The following is a 19,981-nucleotide window of genomic DNA, read 5'->3' as shown; positions in this document are numbered from 1 at the left end:
TATATAAGAATAGATCAGTACGAAACATAAAGTGGTAGCGAAGACAAACTATTGGTTTGAAAAACGAGTATATATAGTACATATATGCATAATTTAGAGTCAATGTCACTCAGTAGAAATACACCTTTCACATAGTGAAAGAATTTTTCAAATAGATTCAATGGTTCCGGAGATTACCTCGAACATATAAACACACCAAAATCCGCCCTCTCTCTTTATAATATTAGTATAGATTAAGTAAGTTAAGAGTTGATCTTGGTGTACGAGAAATTAACTTCTTAAATTCTAAATAAACTTCCGTTTTAAATTTTTAAATCCAATTAATTCATTTATGCACAAATCTGGTGTGGAAAACCATATTAAGGGACCATCAAACTCATGTTCAGACAACGAAGCCTGTCTAAGCAGTAAAGGATCTCAGAAGTTGAGAGGTAATAAGAAAGATCGCACAAAAAGAAAAGTGTCTGCATTTAGAAAATATTTGTCTGAAGATAATTTAATTTACTCTATTATACGAGTTTAAATATTTTGGTCAGCACTTATCTCTTAAAACGTCTTATCCTAAAAATTAGTTTTATTGATTTGACCACTGTAAAAGCCATATTTATTTTTTACTAGCGGTACCCGTACGGCTTTGTCCGTGGTGGAAAATTAAAAGATCATTTGGTTCACCTATATATTTACAAATAATGGATGATGAATTTCTCACCAATTTGCTATGTTCATTAACTCACCCATGTTACGATTCCACGTTATGGTAATTTACTCGTCCACGTTATTATAATGTGCTCGGTAAACTGTTCTTGAAATTGGAATAGAAAAAAAAACATAATCGAATTTTCAAAAAATCGCTTCGAGGTGCACATTCCCATGCTAACAACTAATTCTGTGCCAAATTTCCTGAAAATCGGTCGAGCGGTTTAGACGCTATGCGCGTCACAAAGACAAATCCCGATAGAGATCCAGACAAACTTTGAGCTTTATTATTAGTAAAGATACTGAGTCCCCGTTTTGAATTTTTATTTTAAAAAATGGTAATAAAACGGCATTAGTTTGTCGCCAACTTGGCGACAAATTTGGCGATTTTTTTTAAATAAAAATTTGGTTTTAATTTGGCCACTGGTGGTGATATTTAGAGAGTAAACTATTGAATTACATTAAAATTGCCAATAATGGGAAAATGACATTAAAAGTGGAGTAAAAGGAAGTCATGTGATGCGCACATCAGCTCGTTTTATACTACTTTCACTACTTGACTTTTTTCTCTGTGAAAAAGACAATTAAACAACTTAAGAACTATTTCAAACTTATTTCTTGCACGATCCTAACCATATTAATTTTATTTCTAATGCACTGAAACATATTTTTTACCAACTTGATTTTTACTTTTTGATGATGTGTGTTGTAAAAAAATGAGCTACGCTGCGATTAACTCGGAATGCTATAATAATAATTATTATTATTATTACTTCTCAAAGGTGGTTTGTTTTTCTTTCTTTTCTTCTTTTTTCTTTTCTTTTCTTTTTTTTTTCTTTTTTTTTTTTTTTTTTTTTTGTGGGAACGCCATAATTTCCTCAATAGTTTATCAAACTTCATAAGTGAGACATTTTATCTATTTATTTTTTTTTCACCGAAGTCGGTGGGAAAAAACCAGTTCTTATCTTGGCGATTTTTAAAAAAGTTTTGTTGAGTTTGTTTTGTAGAGAGCATTGCTTTAATGCATAGCATCTCAAGAGTGAGGTCTCATTAGGTACAAAAGTAAGGCATAATTTTGAAGATGTCTTTTCTTCGCCATCGGAAAAAAATGAACAAACAATTCCCATTTTGGTTGTTTTTAGTAAAATTGCCCATTAAAAAAAAATCAAATTTTTGAATTACCACTATAGAGCACAAATGCTTTACACGGGTCAGCTAATAATAATTTTTATTATTTATTTTTCAAAGGTGTTTCTTTTTTCTTTTTTCGTGGGAATGCCATAATTTCCTCAATAGTTTATAAAACTTTATTAATAAGATATCATTAAAAATAATCCTTGAAATCGGCGAAAAAGAAAAAATCTCATCGTGGTGATTTTTCAAAAAATAAATAAATAAATAAATAAAATAAAAAATAAATAAATTAAAATTAAAAATCGATATATTTTTTCTAGAAAGCATTGCTTTGATGTACAGCATCTAATGAGTGTGGCCTCATTAGCTACAAAAGTTAGGCATCATTTTGAAGTTATTTTTTATTCGCCATCGGTAAAAAATAAACGAAGAATTCCCATTTTGTTTGCTTTTAGTAAAATTATCATTTCAAAAAAACGATTTTTTTAATTACCACTGTGGAGTATTAATGCTTTCACGGGTCAGCTAATAATAACAATAATAATAATAAATATTATTATTATTATTATAATTGTAACAAATAATAATAACAATAAAATTAATATCAATAATAACAATGTGAATACAATCTTCTTAGTCAGGAAATGTGTTTAAGTGATCCGTAATGTAATTCCCAATTCAATAATGAAAATGATGATGATGATGATGATAAAATAATAATATATTAATATTGTAGTTGTTTATAATAATAACAATAATATATTATTATTATTATTATTATTATTATTATGCGATAACAACAGCAGTAATAATAATAATACATAATTATTATTCTTTTCATCAGTTATTATTAGATTGGGGAATTAGGTTACGGATCAATTAAACACATTTCCGGCTAAAGTAGTTAGCATCCACATTTAGAAAATGTTTGTCAGAAGATAATTCACTCTGCTATACGAGTAATAAGTTCAAACGTTTGCAGCAGTTTTGACTACAATTATAAGCTATGCTGTCTTAAAACTGCTCGTAAGAAGTACTATTTCTGATTTCAGCATAGCAGAAAAAACGTATTTATGTTTTATGTTAATTCCTCTCCTTTATTTATTTATTTGTGAAAAAGACAAATAAACAGCACAAGAACTGTCCCAAACTTACTTCTTGCACGATCTTAACCATATTAATTTCGTTTCTAATGCACTGAAATAGTTAATTCATCCCGACTTGATTTTCATATTAGGATGATGATTGTAAGAAAAAAAAAGAACCACGCCGCGCATTAATTCGTAGTGTTATTTTTGTGAACGTCTTGAAGTAAATTACTAATTAAACAAACCTCTGTCGTGCTATCCGCAGTTAATTAGCTGAGATTTAATTAGAGTAGCTGATTATGCATTCTTAAGATTTTCTTTCATTAAGAACACTGTTTTTCTTCTTTTAAAAGAATTTTTAATTCTCTATCGGAAACAGATACATACTTTAATATACTTTTTTCTTAAATTTTCGAAAAAATTAATTACGTTTTTTGTTCAAAAGTTAATTTTCATCTTGTTAGTGCTTAATTTTGGTTTGAAGTTTATTATTTTAGATACTTTGTAATTAAAAATGCAGTATAATTTAGAAATGGTTTCGAAAAAGTTATAAAAAATTGCAAGTTTAATTTAATTCAAATAGTATAGATTTATATTTTGTAATACTTTCATTCAATATAAAATTGATAAAGCTTCGATCCTGAGTCAAAATCGGGATTAAATAAACTTTGGTTATTATGGAAACTTTTCGCAAGGTCACTAAAAAATTACGGTCATTTTCAAAACTTAAGTGGAACCAAAACAAAAATCAAATGGAACTTTCAAACAGATTCAAAATATATTTTAAGATTTCTGTTTCTTCCACAAACAAGCTATATCATCTGCGTCACAGTAAATATAATAAATGTGAAAAAATATTTTGCAGGGTTGTATAGTTATTATATTGTACTGAGACAATATGCAAGGTGTCAAAATTTTTCAAAAATCTGAGTGATAAACCAATTACAAGGCAATTTATCGCTTACTTAAAAAACTTACTCATTTCAAGCAAAGTTTAATCTTTCCTTAAACAGCTAAACTTAAGGATTCGAATTTTCCTTTTTGCTACCTATGTTTCGAGAACCAAAATAACTTGCTGTAAAGCAACCAGGGAAAACCATAGCAATCGCACCAAAAAATAAAAAGGGGAGAAAAGATATATTAAGACCATTCGATGTAAATGTTTGGAAAATATTCGAATGATCCGTATTTGAAAAATTCAAGGTAAAAATTTTCATTTTACTATATCATATTTTTGCCAATAATTCTCTCTGTTCTATTAAAACAATTCAAATATCTTTCCAGTGTTTCTTTTTTTAGGGTGCAACAAACCAGCAGTGAATTTTGTAAAGCATGTCGATCTCCTTTACGAGATTTTTTAGGATCTTGAACTGTATTCAATCAATTTAATCGATTAAGTTAAAAGTTTGAAATTTTTTCTAGTAAGTAGTTGAAACTTATTGCCACAGAATAGTTTCAGTAAAATTTAAAGGAGGTGAATTAATGACCTCCAGTGGTTCTATTTGAATGACCCCTGAAACTCTATTTAAACATCGCATCTTGTATTACTTATCTAAAATTTACTGTCCTGTTAGTTATTAATTTATATATTGTTATTGTTGTTAATTTTGACACTCCGCTGCATTGAGAATTGAAAAATTAAGTATTTTCTTAAACAAATTTTTCACCAATAAATATTATTCTGCTTTAGAATGCACTTGTTTCCATCAGTCAAACGTACTACTTTTAGTCACTGAAGATCATAGAATGAGCAAGAAAAATAAAATGGACCCAGAAAATATTTTTATTTTTCCAACAGTTATTTTTTAATTAATTTTTTCAAATTCCCGATTTTTCAAATAAGGCGTAGTCGTTATGACGTCACAATTGATGAACTTTGGCACGTCCTCCACTGTGGGCTGAATGTTTACGCTTGTTGTCCCCACCGCATTTCTCGGTTATGATAATTCAGAAGCGAATTAAATATTGCGCTCTACGCTTGCTATCAACCATATCGTTGAGAGTACATGTGAGTAAAGAAGCGAATTAAATATTGCGCTCTGCCGTAATTGCATCATTGAATGGCATTTCATCACTTGTGATGTCATGTGCAGAAGCGTAAAAAATGAAATTGAATCGGCGCACCAGTTAAAATAATTGTTTAAAAATATTAAACTTTGTCAAATTGTTTTAAAAAATGGTCAAATTGTATGTTTTTAAGCATGCTCTATCAGGAAAAAAAAATAATGCATTGAAAATTTCGGAAACGAATCCATCATAATATTAAGCAAATCTTGCTTATTATTCCTTCGTATATTACAGCAAGGAACAAGCGATTCAAAAAGTTCATAGTGCGCATGACTGAATTATGTTACCATTTTAATTCAAAACACGTCATACGTAGATTCTGTTTTAATTAAACAGCTCCAAGCTATTATCTAACTAATTTTTAATGGCAGGGGAAATAAGAATTTTTACACGTCGAAAAGTGAATTTTAGATGTAAAAAAGTGCAAAATAAAATGCCGGGCGTTATTTTGATATTCAGAAAAATGCTGCTGAGGTTTGCTAAAATAACTAGAATATTGTTTTTCAATATTAAATTTTAAAGTATGTCTCAGACATTGGATAGTACCAGATTTCAGAAAAACATGTCCTTTTTTTTTCAAACAGGTTTTGACGAGTATCGAAAGGCGCGAGTAGAACGTTAAAAACTCTTTCGGTCACGGTTCAAAAGAGAGAAATTACGGAGGAGATGAAAGCGTTCAAAGTGATAAATTTAAATTCATAAGCAGGTTTTTGAAATTTTTGACTGATAAAAAAAAAAGGTATATTTCTTAGAAAACGGAACCCAGTGACGTAGCTAGGGTGGGGCGGAGGGGGCAGTCCGCTCCGGATGGCATATTTGTAAGGGCGGTGATTCAGCACCTTTAATGTGAATAAAAACCTAAATAAGGTAATCACGTTACAAATCTAGTACTGGAGGCAAAGAGAAAAAACCTCTTCGAAATGTAAGGTTTTGGTATGATTACAACTACGCTTCTCAGTGTTCAAAGTTGAAATATTTCCTAAGTAAGCCATCCTTAACGTCCTCCAAGCTAGAATTAAATTGTATTTTTAAACTTAAATTTCGGAAAATATTCCAGAAAAGATTCCTAACTTCACTAAATGCTGATACTGACTTCAGTTTTGATTAAGATTCGGGAGAGAACTTCCCCCCTCCCCCCCAAGCGTTACTTTCAACTTTGATTTTTTATGTAAAGTTAGAAGATTTCTTCGGTATAGGCGCCAGAACCCCCCGCTTTTTTTAGGAGGATTAAGGATTAAATTAGTTTCCTCTCTTCCTTAAATAAAGTTTTCAATTTTAAGTTCAATAATTTTCTATGGTTTAATCTTTAATATATTAGATAGGTCTTAATTAAAGGGAGACAAATAGAGCCCCCCCCCCCCCCTCCGGGCGGCAAAAATTGTAGCTACGTCACTGACAGTACCCCAGATTCGCCAACTGAACCATAAGGATAGGGCTTTGCTTTTATACCGACTCTTAAGTAGGATTTTTAATCTAGTCATTAATTTTTTATTGCGCATAAAAAAAGTTTTTATATTTTTTTTATTGAAGTTCGTTATAAACGGACCTTTTTTTTTAAATAGCTGCAATTCGAAGAAATAACTAAGTCAGAACATAACGTTTTCCTACGAATCTTAGCATACCAGTGCCATTATAAATATTGAATCTTTCCCTTATACATTTTTAAAATAAAAAGTCAATGGCAGAAACTTTTACGAAAATGTGAGCATATTTGCTTATCAGTTATGACTCAATCGTTCGAGAATGGACGCAGAGTTGTTCTTTTTTATTTTTTTTTTTTTTGTTCAAAGGTGTATCCGACAATTAAACGGAGCCCAATGATCGAATAAGCAGAGGAGACCATTAAGCGCAAATGACAGCATTTTCTTTAACGAAACAATTAAGCCCTCTTCCCTTAACGATATCGTTATTAATGACTAAAATCCCAGGTAATAACGACGAACAAAAGCTTAACAATTTTAATGATGATAGAGTGAAAAGGGGAAATAAGCGGGGAAAAAATCTAAATCCAAAGAAAATTCTGTGTAATCGAAGGTGGATCGTTACAGGAGAAAACCCTCCCGCCCCCCCTCCCCGCCCTCGATGTTAATGTTTGTCGACATCACGAACACACTTTTGGAAAAATTTTAAATTCATTTGTTATCGACAGTTGTTGTCGGCTGAGTTATGACCGCGAGGCTATGGGGCTTTTCCTTCACGAGAAGGATCGTCCCTGGAAATCGGTGTTTTTGGCAACAAGACAAGAGGTGCAAAGAAGCGCGATTTAAGGGAACGACGGTTTGAAGTGGATGAATGGGAAAGGCTGTTGTCGTCGGCAGGATAGGTGCGAGGTAAATTCAATTATAAAAGTAGGAAGATTAAAGATGCTTTATAACTAGTTAAAACTAACGTTTTTTAAACTAGAACCCAGGAGAAACTTGACCAGCAATGTTGTTCTTGTTTCATTTGGCAAGTCAGAAAAATCATATAAATCAAGCCAAGGTTATTAAAAATAGCTCAAAACATAAAAAGAAAAAGAAAAATTGTGTCAATCGGATATAAATATAAACCGTTAAAATACTTTCAAGGCAAAAAATTAAAATTTAAGAAAAAATTTTTAAGTAAAAATCCTAAAATATTTGTTTATTTAATTTAATTAAATTTTTTTCTATTGAATTCTTGGGGGTAAAGACCGCGAATCTATGGGGCTTTTCCGTCGCGAGCAAGACCGTCCCTGGAAATCGGTGTTTTTGGCAATAAGACAAGAGGTGCAAAGAAGCGTAGGTTAAGGGAACGACGGTTTGAAGTGGAGAAGGCTGCTGTCGTCGGCACGATAGATGCGAGTCAATTCAATTATGAAGGCAGAAAGGTTTAGATGCATTATAATTAGTTACTACTAGTGTTTTTTTCTTGAGCAATCGGGACTTGTTTATCATTCTCATTTGAACGTTGTTAATGCCCTTTCCTTTTATTTGTTTTCATTGATAATAGCTTTCTTCTCGGGCTTTGTTTGGATAAAACTTGGCATCAAATAACTCAATAAATCCCAAAAGTTCAATCACACTGTAAAAAATATTAATGAATGCTGGAAGGGAAATTTATCGCCAATTTGGCACGTTCCAAGTTATAATAATTCACCCCAAATTTGCTTTAAAATGTAAAAAATCCGACAAAAAATAAATTAGATCATCAAGAAGAATTCCATTTTGTTCAAATCGTACTTATACTTGTTATCATACATTTTTGGCAAACTTTAATCTTTCTTAGAATAGAATAAACTAATGAATTTTAACAACAAACAGTGATGAAAAAAAACCTAGGGTTACGCTAATGAATTTTCCGCTCAAAAAACATAAATTAATTTTAAACAATCAACGCTGCAGACGATAAATATTAGTTAGATTCTACGAAGTCTTTAAAATATAAAATAATGTTTATTATAAGATTTAACACGAATACAGATATGAAAAGGCAAACTAAAATTTGTGTAACATCACAATTTTTCGAAACATAGAGTGGCTGCAACTCTTGATTATGAAAACTTTTCATTTGTCAGAAACGAAATTAAATTTTTAAAACTAATTTTTACTTTTTTTACAAAGTGCTAGAAGGATCGAGCTGGAAATAGAGGGTTTTTGGCAAGAAGACAAGAGGTGTAAATAAGCACGACTTCAGGAAAGAACGGTTAGAAGTGGAGGAATAAGGAAGTCTATTGTCGCCGGCTGGATATATCACCGTAAATTCAATTACAAAAGAAAGATACATTGTAACTAGTCATTACTAGCACTTTTTTGCCCTTAACTGAAGAGGTGTTGCGTCTCACACCCCAGAAGAGCTGGGCTTTTCATTCAATTCTTTTTAAATGGACATTTAAAATACACCATATGGCTTATCATGTACGGCAATGTGGAGAAAAGTGAAATAGCAGGGCAAAGTGGTGAAATATTCACTCTGCTTTCAACGCCACCTATCTAGTAATATTTTAACTATGTAGTAACAGCTGTAGTCTATTACAGTCAAGAAAAAATTACCTCTGAAAGTTATAGAATATGATAATACAAGAAATTTTCAAAAACTGATTGTACTCATATTGTAATATTTTGTTGTAAATCAAGAAATATTTTTGGTGTTATTACATGATAAAGTTCATGTAATAAGCATTTGAAATATTAACTCAGACCTTCTAATATTCGGTGCAGTATTTAGTTAATATTAAGCTTATTTGTATTTTAAATATTTTTTACAGTTAGAAAAGTACGGGCGGGGCAAAGGTGATGGAGCAAAGTAAAATAGTTAACTTCGTTTAATTATTCAATCATTTATTAAATCTCTTTCGTATTTTTTATTAATTACTTTATTAACATACCTTAATTTAGTAATTCACTTATTTACTCATTCATTCACTTATTTTCTTATTCATTCAATCTTTTACTCATTCATTTATTTTTTCTCATACATTAATTAACTTATTTATTTAATTATTCATTTATTTTTTTCCAGTATATTTTCATTTATTCATTCAATCTTTTATTTACTGATTCATTTGATAAAAAATATTTTTCATAAAAGAATAGAAAATATTTCATTACAAAAATATTCCCTTTTTCACTTTGCCGCCCCATAGAAAAAAAAGTGAAATTCTTTTCCTTTTTTTTCTGAAACCGAAAATTTACTGCCAGAAATAAAAAATACTATTTCAATGCAAATTTTATTACGAAATACAATATTTTTCCTTTATATACTGTAATTTCCAACTTGTTCATTTTGAAAAAGCTCAGTCATCTTAACTATTTTATTTTGCCTCACATTCCCCTCCATGTATATGTCACTTAAGGCAAGGTTTCAGTTGTAACTTATTTAAAAGATAAAGTAAATAAGCATTGGAAACTTTCCTCATTGAAGTTGTTAAAACTAGTGGAGTATGCAATAAACATAATTTTCGGAATTCATGAAGCTCACCTAAACAGTTACGTGACCAAAAAAAAAAATCACTTTTTCAGTTAATGATTAACAAGGTACAGCACAATCTCGTTTATTTGGGCAAGTACGGATGACCAAAAATCCGAATAATCCGGAAGGTTTGGCTAATAAGCAAAGCAAATCTTGGAAAAAGCAGAGTTACCATTAATTGCAACAAAAAAACATATTTTGCCATAAAATTGCACAGAATTGTTTTTAAGACATAATTGAAAAAATAAAAATTGTAAAAAATATTAAAACAGTTTTCCACATAATTTCTTAGCAAATAATTGGTCCTCTGTCTTCTGGTTCAAACATGTGCGCCGTTTAAGGGCCAATCTCCAGACTGTGTAACTTTTGAACGAAAATATTTTTCAATTTCAAAACCTTTTTTTTTTCTTTTTTTTTTTCATTCGTACATGAACGTGTTACCTACTGGAAGTAACCATAAACAATGGCCCAGATAAACTCCAATTATTTTACTCATAAATAAAAAATAAATAATAAATATCTTGTTAATGGATATATATATAAAGAAAAGAAAAAACTTTCAGTGCTTGAAAATAGAGGCCAGTTTAATATCAAGGAAGTAAGTTTGTTAATTGTGAAAACAATGAGCTATTTTAATAATTAGTGGGAATCTAATAATAAGTTCATTTAGTTAAAGTATTGCTTAAATTTTAGTTACCCTTTTAATTAAAATTTGTGTTGAAAAATAGCATAGTAATTTCCAAATTAGTAAATTTGAAAATATACTGATTATTTATAATTTTGGTAGACTGTCTAAAATTGATGTATTTCACCACCATCATTTATTATCACCTCAGAAATAATGACATTAATAAGATCTGTTTTTAAGGTAAGAATTTTCCATTAATACAGGCCTAATGAATACATTTTTCAGTGAAAGAATTTTTTTCTTCGTTGTTACAATCTGCACATGTTAAGCAAATAGAAACATGTACACATCTTTTTTACATGAATTTACATCCCTGAAATTCTAGTTCACGGAGGTGAGAAGTCACAATAACTTGACTTGGTTTTGAAAACAAAATCTGTCTTCTTGTGTTTCAACAAAAATCTTACAACTTCTTTATCTCATTATAGTAAATAAAAGTAAGGTTTCTAAGAAATTCTGGAAGAAAGTCGGTGGCGGACCTGCGTCCAGGAGACCACATAGCACCTACAGCTTTGAAATTTTTAAAAAAATTACTTCGAGCCCCGGGGGTGTGCACCTGGTATTATTGCCTATTAAAGGGGTGAAAAAATTACTTGCACATATTAATATTATATATCGTTGGAAAAGGGTAGAATTTTCCGCGTTCTACTCAATTTATTTCAATGCTCTAACTTAAATACGGCGGGAGTTTCTGCGTTTTTAGCTGGAACTGTTTTAGGCTTAGCAGAAATGTAGGCACTACTTTCTTTATTAAATCTATCAGTAAAAAGTGAAGGAGTTGTCCTACAGTTTTCTTTTTGACACCACTGGAAAGAGTGACTTTTTTTACTCCAGATAATTTGACTTATGGTCGAAAAACTAAGATACTATCTCCAAAGCAAAAAAAGTTACAATCCGTTAAAAATCAAGTTCGAATAATCTCACATCCATTAAAACTACTGATGTTTTATTTGGCGTTGCCATAGTAACGTCTTTTCTATTCGTTTTTTTTTCTTTCTTATTCACAAACTTTAAGGGTTTCGATTTTAACGGAATATCTTAGGCTCAACTCAATTCAAGCATCGAGTTAAAGAGCAAAATATATTACTAGAGACCACGAATATGAAAGCGACTTTTCAAACGTACAAAACTGCAGTTTTCCAATGCTCAGTACCCCTTAGCCTTTACTGCTTTACAATTTGGTACAAGTTATTTTGAAACCCGGGGACCTTTTTCTTTCTTTCTTTTTTTTTTTTTTTACGTAATTTCTGAGTAAGTGCTCAACCACACTTCCAGTCTTACTGTATCTAGCTCTATTTTCGTTTTAAAGCCCTATTTTCGTAATCTAGCCTCCAGATATCTAAATACGTTACATTAAGTTAAAATCTGGAGATTGAGGGAGTATTTTCTAAACTTTAGGACAATTTTCGAGGCACTAGACGCAAACGTTGAAAACCGTGTGCTTCTTATCATTATTTGATAAAAAAACAAAGTTGTTTCCAATATCCAAATTTTTGGCTAAGAGTTCAAAATTGGTTTTTAAAATATTTAAAGGAACAGCATGATTCATTATTTCATCAAAAAATTACTAACTACCAAGTCCTAATGCTGATACGCACCCTCACACTAAAACACCTCCACCGTCCTGATTAACTGATCCAAATAAGTTCTTACGATTAAGTTCCTAATTTTTTCTTCTACTTACAGATATACAACAATTTAACCAAAAAGGTTGAATTAATTTTTATCTGTAAGTAAGACATGGTTCGAAAACGATTTTAGCTTATTTATCATTGATTTTGCGACGAAAAGCGTAAGCTTTCTGTTTTTCGCACTACCAAGAAAATTTCGGCAAGAAGAGGTCCCATTTAATCCAGCTAATCAGACAACTTGGCGAACAATTTTAGGTGAAAATTAAATGTAAAATGTTTCATTTAACTCTGCAGAAACTTTTACAGCACTCAAATGTATTTTTCATATTTTTTTTTTTTTTTTTACTTTAAATCTCCGATCACGTTTTGTCAACTTTGCCAGTTGACCTTTTCTTACCTTGTTTTCTGTCCCATTTCTTTCTTCAAAGCATTTTATGAAGCACTTTACTATACAAACAAATAAATTAACTAATATAGAGACATTTCAAACCAATTTACCACTACTGTGGGAAAAAAATTCAAATTTTGAATGGTGTCTGCGTTTTTTTACGAATACCAGCCATTTTACAGTAATAAGCACAATATTAAGGAATAAATAAACAAAAAATTAAAGCCAAATGACTTATAAGGGTCAACACAGTGCAAAAATATTAATAAAATGGCATATGTTATTTTTAATCATGAATTTATTCGAAAATATTTGAGTGTACGATGACTTTAGTGGCGTGTTATTTCTCTGTCTCTTCGTTTTCTGACCTATTTCAAAAACAAGATCCGTCAATATTTTGAACTAGTGGTACCCGCACGGCTTTGCCCGTAAGAGAAAAATTAAAAGGTCTTTTGGTTCGTCTGTATTTTTACAAATCATGTTTGGTGGATTTTCTCGCCACTTGGCTTGTACCCATGTTACGGTTCCACGTTATGATAATTTTGCAATTTACTCGTCCATCTTATGATATTTTTGTTCTTAAAATTGGAATAGAAAAATAACCACATCGAATTTTCAAAAAATCGCTTCGAGATGCACACCTCCGTGCTACAAACTAACTTTGTGCCAAATTTCATGAAAATCGGCCGAACGGTTTAGGCGCTATGCGCGTCACAGAGATCCAAACATTCTACAGACATCCTCCGGACAGAGAGACTTTCAGCTTTATTATTAGTTAAGAAAACCAATGGGTTGTATATAGAATGACATAGGAATGATGTGAAAAAATATTGGACTTCGTATTCGAATTCAGTTTTGAGTTATTTTGGTTATACTAAAAAATTTCAAAGTGTACAAACACTTTTGAGAGCTACTGTAGTTCTGCTGCAGTGGAGTTTGTTAGATTACATAATTTATTGTACGATGCATCAAAGAGTTGTACGTTTAATAAAAATGAAAGCGAATGCTCGGTATACTTATAGTTACGCTCTTGCTGCCCTAATTTAAAATTATCTGCGTAAACATAACTTTTTTTTAGAAACGCAGCAAATTTGATCCGGATATTCCGGAGATCCGGATAAACGAATTTCCATTATACCTAGAGGTTCTTGAAGAGCAATATGTAAAGTATGTACAGTGGCTCAGAAAAGTGTTCGTACACCTACGATTTTCAGTGAAATAGGCCATTATCCATTGGTTAGAATTAATATTTCGGAATAGGTATTTTATTATAAGATCTATGATCTATATTTAACAAAACTACATGAAAATTTTTAATAAAACATTAAAACATAATTTTTAAAAAATCAAAAACCAAAAATTGCCGGAAATTTTATCTCACAAAAGTCTTCGTACACTTTGAAAAAATGTCAAAAAATTAGCAAATAATCTAACTTTTTACAAAGTTATTATTTAGTAGAACATCATGCAGTATCAACAAGAGCTTTTAAACGTCTGGTAATAGATTTCATTGTTTTTTCGTTCTTTTTTTGCGTAATTTCTGAGTAAGTGTTCAACCCCAGTTTGAGTCTTACTGTTTCTAGCTCTATTTTCGTTTCAAAGCTGTATTTTCGTAATCTAGACCCCAGATATCTCTAAATATGTTACATTAAGTTCAAATCTGGAGATTGAGGGGGTATTTCTAAGCTTAAGGACAATTTTTGAGGCACCAAACGCAAACGTGTGCTTCTTATCGTTATCCCGATAAAAAACAAAGTTGTTTCCGATTACCAGGTTTTGGGCTAATAGTTTAAAATTGCTTTTTAAAATATTTAAATGAACAGCATGATTCATTACTTAATCAAAAAATTCCAAATTTCCAAGTCCTGATGCTGTAATGCACCCTCACACTAAAACACTTTCACCGTCCTGATTAACTGCTCCAACTAAGTTCTTCAGATTAAATTCCTCATTTTTTCTTTTATTTACAATTATACAACAATTTAACCCAAAATGTTAAATTTATTTTCATCTATAAGTAAGACGTTGTTCCAAAACGTTTTGAGCTTATTTATCATTGATTTTGTGACGGAAAGCGTAAACTTACTGTTATTCGCACGAACAATAAAATTTCTGCGGGAAGAGGTCCCATTTAATCCAGTTAATCAGTGAACTTGGCGAACAATTTTAAGTGAAAATTAAACGTAAAATGTTTCATTCAATTCTGCAGAAATTTTTTCAGCACTCAAATGTGTATTTTTCATAATTTTTTTAACTGCAAACCTCCGATCACGCATTGTTAACTTTGCCAGTTGACCTTTTCTTACCGTGTTTTCGATCCTATTCTTGTCTTTAAAGCATTTTATCAAGCACTTCACTATAGAATGGTATAAATTACCTAATTTAGAGACATTTCAAACTAATTTACCGCTACTGTGAGTAAACAATTCAAATTTCGAATGGTGTTTGTGGTGTTTTTCAAATACCAGTCATTTTAAAGTAATAAGCACAATATTGAGGAATAATTAAACAAAAAATTAAAGCCAAATGACTTTTAAGGGTCAACACAATGCAAAAATAATAAAAAAATGACATATGATAGTTTTAATCATGAATTTATTCGAAAAAATTTGAGTGTACGACGACTTTTGTGGCGTATTATTTCTCCGTCTCTTCATTTTTTGACAAATTTCAAAAATAAAATCTGGCAATATTTTGAAAAAAAAAAAAAAACTACTGAGTTTTATTCAGAATGGCATAAGAATGGTGTGAAAAAAAAATTGGACTTCATATTCAAATTCAATTTTGCGTTATTTTGGTTTTACAACAAAATTTCAAGGTGTACGAACACTTTTGGGAGCCACTGTATGTGAAATAAATACACATAATATAAAATACAAGAAATTTAAGTGAAAGTATTTTCCCAACTGAACCTTTGAAGGATTGCTATGGATATTTCCCCTCTTTAGCACTTTAAGTAGGGTGGCCGGGGTTAGTTGTTACACTTTTTTTCAATATTTTTTCTACGCTAAACTATTTCAATTATTTACACGCATAAAACTTTAAAATGCATCTAGATTGTTTAACATTCATAACATATTTTTTAAAAAATGATTAGAAGTCACTACTCCAAAATATTTCAGGTTTTTTGAATAGATGTAGATTGTAACAACTTACCCCACCACGGAGCATGTTGTTACAGTATATGGGGTTAGTTGTTACATGAGATATATTTTAGTAATGAAATGAATTTTACACATTTTCTGGTTTATTCTGTTAAATTTTGAAAGTTCTTAACCACGTTAAAAATCAAAAACTTTTTGGCTTTACAGATTTACTTCGTTAATGACTTTTTCTAATAAACTATCATCATCATTATCATTGTCCGCGCGCGCGCGAATTACAATTTTTACAAGCATGTAATTTATCAAACTTAGCACATCGGTCATGTGCCCATTTGTCACAATTACGACATTGAAGCCGTTTAGTTGGTTTTTTTTTAGATTCTGAGTACGGTTTAGAGCACTCTATGCAGAACCAGTCATCATCATCTTCATCCGAAGGACGCACTGTTTGGACGCACCTTTCTGCATTTTTTTTTAACCTTTGTGTATGTTGATTTCTTCTCTGTTAGACACAATTTCCTTTTCACAGATTTTTGTTTCCCAGCTTTGGCTTGCAAAACATTTTTTACTGGTGTATCTATTAAAGTGGCGCTGACCTACGGTTTCCGCTTGCGGACCGTCTTCACTTCTGCCCTGTCTGCAACGTTGGAGAAAGATCTATAGTATCATTGTTGTAATTATTATTATTATTTATTCAACCATACACATTAACAATAAATTAAATCATAGAATGATAGATCAGAATTATTATTATTATTACTATCGTCATCCAACTACAGTACTTTATATGATTTAAATCATGCAAGAAAACTTATCAGATATACTACTTACCACCACTAGCATTTTTCATCTTCGTGCAGAATCTCTCTAGTGTCATGAATGTCATCGGCTGCCTTTCGTAATAAACTACCTGCAATTACTTCTTTAGCCACATCCAGGTATGATTCTTCAGGTGTTTTGCCCTTGTCCGTCTTGTTTTTATAGTCCCCCGCCATATCACATTTAAAAAGAAACATAATATTAAATTTAAACTTGCATGGGGCAAGTTGTTACTTGTAACAACTAGCCCCAACAAAATTGTAACAACTTGCCCCATACGACGCTACTTTAGTTCTTGGCGCATATTACTGGTATTATATCTTTGTACAAAACATTTAAATATGTTAGCACTTACCTGAAAATGTAGGCTTTCACGTAGTATAGAAATAAATTCGTTATCTGCAACGGCTTCGTCACAAGTAGAAAAATAACAGAGGAAAGAAAAATTACTTCCAGACTAAAAAAAACCGTTTTCCTTGAGCACTCTCCATGCTACTGACTGCAAGCTCTCCAGAGATTGTCAGGGAATGCAGATGGGTGAGTGCTATCATCTATTGCAAGGAAAGTCAGTTTTTCTTGGCGGTTATTTTTGAATTCGAATGTAACAACTTACCCCGTGTAACAACTAACTCTGGTCTACCCTACTGTTCTGCCGTATCCAGGTATACAGCAGTATCTGCAGAAATGAGTTTTCGAGATATTTGAAGAAACGCGTTTTGGATTCAATACTTACAACAGGGAAATGTTGGAATTAAGCGTCTTTTTTGTGCCTTTTTTTCGACAGAAACCAAATAAGCTAGCTTGTACAATAGAGATAACGTGCAATAGATGACGAAAATGGAAAATAAAAAAATTTTCAGTTACTGCCATTTACCTGCACACGGCAGTGTTATGAGACACATGCGCCAGCTACTTTTGAAATTTATTTCATAAATTATCGAATACAAACAATTTATGAACTGTATGTTTTCAATTTATTACGATCAGGATCCTTTTTCTTCATCAGAAGGATCGTCCCTGGAAATCGGTGTTTTTGGCAACAAGACAAGAGGTGCAAAGAAGCGCGATTTAAGGGAACGACGGTTTGAAGAGGATGAATGGGGAAGGCTTTCGTTGTCGCGTCGGCTGGATAGGCGCGAAGCAAATTCAATTATGAGAGCAGAAAGGTTAAAGATTCTTTATAACTAGTTAGAACTAGCGTTTTTTTTTAAACTGGGACCCAGGTGAAACTTGACGAGCAATGTTGTTCTTGTTTCATATGGCAAATTGGAAAAATCATATAAATCAGATCAAGGTGTTGAAAATAGCTGAAACATAAAAATAAAAAGAAAAATTGTGTCAGTCGGACACAAATATAAACCGTAAAAAATCGTTTATTGAATTTATTTTATTTATTTACTCTTTTTTCTTTTGAATTCTAGGAGTTAAAGAGTAATGTATGGAGTAGATTTTCGCAGAAATAATGAATTTTTTATACTCAAAAATCGTAAAAAAAAAAAAAAATGGAGGGTATTATTTTATATGTACGTAAATATACTTTTTTTTAAAAATCTTTAAGGTTCATTGTGGGAGACCTAATTTTAAAATTTCATGAATTATTAAATAAAAATTGTTTATGAAATATATTTTTTTCATGTTCTTAGGACAACAAAGTTATCAGGAAAAAAGATTATTGTTTGAAAAAAAAGTTTTCTGGTTTTTTTTTTTTTTGAAAATGCCTGAAATTTTCATTTTACCGGAAAGCTTATGGTACTTGAAGGGTTATCTTTCTCTTTTTTCGCTTTTTCTTTATTTATTTTTTCCTTTTTTCATGCAATTTAAGAAAAAGCCTGTTGCATTTTTACTTATTCCCTAAACTAAAATAGTGAACTAATAAACGCAAGTTACAGATAGGAGAGCAGTTTTTCGCATACTTCTTTTAATTATAGTGCTTGAACACTTTTTGACTTTCTCGTTTTCAGTTGCATTTCGGTTTTTGTAAAACTCGACGGGGGGGGGGGGGGGACAAATTTTAGAAGTATTGAACACTTTTTGGCTCTCAACATGATCAGCTACAGTTGTGTTTGGTTTGATAAGACTCGACAGAAGGGGGAAAAAATCAGAAATATTGAACACTTTTTGACTCTCAACGTGTTCAGAGACCCGTTAAGACTCAACGGGGTGAAAGAAATTTTAGAAATAGTGAACACTGTTTAACGTGTTCGGCGACTGTTCTGTTTGGCTTTTATAAGACTCAATGTGTTGAAAGAAATTTTAGAAATACTGAACATTTTGGATATCAACATGTTCAGCTACAGTCCTGTTTGGTTTGGAACAGCTACAAACCTGTTTGGTTTGACAAGACTCAACTGGATGTAAGAAATTTCAGAAACAAAATAAACACAGCCTCATTAGGCAGTGCTTGCCGTGGCCCCCATCCCACAAACAGCTCCACGTCATTACTCGGGGGCTCTTCGTGATCGGGTGCCGTTTGTCTTCGGGGCCCAGAGACAGGCCCCAATGCATCAAACGCACGTCACGTGATCGCCCGACTGACAAACTAACGATTGGATTCGGCGCCGGGATAGGGGTAATCGAGAACGGGCTCCGGTTTTCTAATTTAAAACCAGGGGCCAATTTCTGGCTTCCCCTCCGTGGCAGAGATTGTTATTTGTTGCGAGTCCGTAATAAAAGAAAAGGATATACCGGGTCGATGTTTTTGCGGGTGCGTGATGCGCTCCGCTTTCCGTGATACTTTCGCCTGTTTTTCGGGCGAAGCAAAAAGAGGGAAATCTTTTTGTGATGTGTGAGTGTGGCCGTGAGAGATGGGCAGGAGAGGAAATTAAAGGAGAAGAAGCAGACGCGTTCATAAATCAACGCGAGGATATTTATAATTACAATCAGGAACAATCACAATCGCTGGGGAGATCGTAGAGACATTTCCGAAGGTGGTAGATGGATTGACTTTAGAAAGTTCGGTCTCCGCAGTAATTATGGAATCGGATGAAGAGAGTCGACGGGACAAGGTTACAAAAAATGTATGTATCACTCACGGGCTGCAGGAGTGGCACAGCTCAAAAAACATGCGTTTTGAACTAAGAACGGGTGTAAATAAGAAAATACATTCTTTTCAGCAGCAATACTTGCACAACTCATAATTCAATATCTGCCGTAAGATGGCAGAAGTAAAATGTATCTCTCATGTATTTTCCTTAGCAACTTTAAAACCACTTATTTAAAAACACGATATTTTGAGTAGTGCCGCTATTGCAGCCCATGAGCGATATTTCTCTATTTGTTATGCATTGAACATTGTTGAATAAAAACGTGTTACTTATGTTTTTATCACGTGCATTTTATTCTAAGGAAGTATATGAATTCAAAATATAGGATGATGGCACCAGTAACAGAAAGAGGTTCAGTAACAGACAGTCATAAGTTTGGATTTAAATAATAAA

Source organism: Uloborus diversus, chromosome 7 (assembly GCF_026930045.1).
Source record: "Uloborus diversus isolate 005 chromosome 7, Udiv.v.3.1, whole genome shotgun sequence".
NCBI classification, from domain to species: domain Eukaryota; kingdom Metazoa; phylum Arthropoda; class Arachnida; order Araneae; family Uloboridae; genus Uloborus; species Uloborus diversus.
Note: the sequence above shows the minus strand (reverse complement) of the source record.